This window comes from Anneissia japonica, unplaced genomic scaffold, assembly GCF_011630105.1.
Source record: "Anneissia japonica isolate Jap-2015-1 unplaced genomic scaffold, ASM1163010v1 scaffold111_len187536_cov110, whole genome shotgun sequence".
Classification (NCBI taxonomy): Eukaryota; Metazoa; Echinodermata; class Crinoidea; order Comatulida; family Comatulidae; genus Anneissia; species Anneissia japonica.
Window position 1 is genome coordinate 105983 of NW_022709252.1, and position 3113 is coordinate 109095.

Below are 3113 nucleotides of genomic sequence, written 5' to 3' on the forward strand. Positions count from 1 at the left end.
GGACTTGGGCTCGTAGGCCCGAGCTGAAGGAAGGGTTGATAGTGTGTTCCCACTGCCAAATGAGATTTTTTTAAGAATAGGAACCTCTGGTAGGCCAGAAATGACACTCTCTAATTGTGACAGACATGTGTTGGCTTTGCGTGGGCTTATTTTCATATATTTTTTGTCCGATTGCCCGAAGAGCTCTGTCATATGGAAGGGTTGACCTGTCTGGTGTCCACCCTCCGCACCCCTCTGGCGCCGACACTGGACTCATGAAGTTAAGATTTACAGGACGACATATCAACACTACTATCTTTCAGTGCTTGACAACAATGATAATGATGATGACGAGAAGGATGAATTCTACGAACTACTTCAATCTGAAGTGAGCAAAATCCCAAGACACGACATGAAAATAACAATGGAAGACATGAAGGCCTAAGTTGCATACGATTCATCTATACAAATTATCTAAACAGTTGTGTATCAATTTTTCCATCTGTCAAGCTGGCAATTTTGCATTTCCCTTAAAGATAGGTCATTAATAAAAACATGTAGGCATGCATGTTCCATCTTTCATTTTTAAAAATTAAAATCATTCTATTGACCTTTTGAAACATAATAGAGCTGTATTTATTTCAAAGGTAATATCACAAGTTGATAAGTTTATAAATTTTCTAGTAACAACTGAGATAATTTTAGTAACTTTACACCATAGTTGCAAAAAACAAACATACATTCATTGTTTCATAAAGTTCAAATCAATGGCAGAAATCACTATATTTATCTTCAGAAACCCTTATTTGTTTAACAATATTCTGTTCGAATAGCAAATTTGTAATATTTTCCAATTTCCACAATCACCATGTGCATCAGTTTTTAGGATAGATTATTTAATGGTTTAAATTCAAATTTATATTAAAAAACTTCGTATTTGAAAACACTTAATTGTGATTAAATATTTTCAACAAATTTCTTTCTTATAGGTTTGCAGTATTAATGGCTTTGTAATTTCTTATTGCTGCGAAGCAGCCAATTCATATTCTTGACAGCAATTTGACCTCTGAAAGGTCATTGTTTGTCAAAAAACCTGCGCCTAAGACAACTGAAAAGCGGAGTTTCCTTCTTTCGTTCTGCCGGGTAAAATCAAATACTTTAGGCGACGTTTGTAGACTAACATACTCGTACCAACGTCCGCATGTCGCGACACTGGAGTACTATTTAGCGTTTATACTATATTTCTAGGTTTCTTATTTCTACGTTTAATCGGCTCATGTCTCAGCCACAATATTTGAGGCCAATATTATTTACGAACCCAGTTAAAATTATTTACTAGCCTATTTCAACGTGTTAATTATTACATTTAGGCGACGCTTGTTGTAGACTGGCATAGTGTTTTCAGAAATAAATACCATTTTATACACATGCGCAGATCGCTTCGCCAGCAGCGAGTCATCGGCCAGCAGCAGCGAGTCACCAGCAGCGAGATGTCACTGCAGCAAAACACTATTGTACACGGTACCAACGCTGTACTAATATAGACAATGGGTCGTGTCTCATATTATTTGTTATATTTTTATTATTCATTATTTTCACTTGACTCGCATAAATAATTTTGTTCGAAGAACATTTTATGCAGTTTTACTTGGCAACACTTCACTTTACTCTAGTATATAAATCTATTCTATTAAGATTACACTAGTGATTGAAATAGCATGCATAAGTGTAAAATATTCAATTACTAGAGCATTAATACAAATTTTATTTTAAATATGTTTTTGTATGAAAAAAGGAAAATCATCATCATAAAGGTCTTTTACACAAGTTCCTTTAAAATGGAACTATTAAAATGTAGTCTTACATTTATATTTGATACAATTATCAAACAATTTATGATCTGGTTGTATGTTATCATCGAGATCTGATCATCATTTTTGTAGGCAAAATAAAAGTACTGTATGTGTGGTAAAATTGAGGTACTGTATTTATATACTCAACTCCATTTAAGCACCACTAAACATGATTGCCTTTTCCATGTTAATATTTTCTCATCAAATAACTTTGTCATTTCATGTATTTTCACTTGGTATATTAATAATTTCAACTCGCTTTCAATTTGTTTTACCAATTATTCTCAACTTTCTCTTTCTTTCCAAAGAGAAATTTAAAATAGTAGCTTACAATTCTTTAATGCATGTAATGGAGTTATAAAAAAAACACCAATATCGGAAATAATGTTTGGAATCTAAGGAGGGATATAATAACACACATTTTTAGGTGTAAGATTTTGTTTTAACAATGCATTAATTATGTTTTGCATTTTTAAAATTTTTCCAAGTAATTATTATTAAGCTCAGTAGGGAGTACTGTACACTAATTTCAGAAAAAAATATTCCTAATCTTTTACATTTTGGCCTCTTTTTTGCAATCCACCCATCACTGCTGGATGACAGCCACCCAATTTAAAATTGATTTTGACTTCCAATTATTCCTATCGACCACCCATGAATATGGTAACAAACCATATTTAAAACCAAGATGAGAACTTTGCACTGTTATTACAACAGATAGTTTATTCCTTGTACTTGGGACAGATTGCACAATACATACCCACAGATTAGATTGTGATCACTCTAATGTGGTTTATACGATTTATTGCAATAAATATAACATGGGAAAGACTGGCACTAAACTAAGATACAGACTCAATAATCATAAAAAATCAATTGGAAATAAAAGTAAGGGATTTCCTGTGAGCAACTATTTCAATTCATTCGTGCATTCAATTTCAAATTTTCGTTTCATCATCATAGGCAGTGACAACAAATCAACTAAGGATAGGAGTTGCATGGAGTTACGATGGATCCTCCGTATTGAATCACATACTAAGGGACTTAACAGAGATCTAGGTTTTGCTAGTGGTCACAAATAACTAATTACCCCCAACATTGTCTTATTGTTATTTCATTATTATTTACTACTATTTCATAGCTCTTGATTTACCTACAAGTTATTTCATAGCTGATGGTTTTCGTTCATTCACGTTGAGAAAGTTCTGAGGACAGGGCGAAATATTCATGTGCAATAAAATACTTATGTTCCTCCAATACACCAACCGTGTCATTTGACAT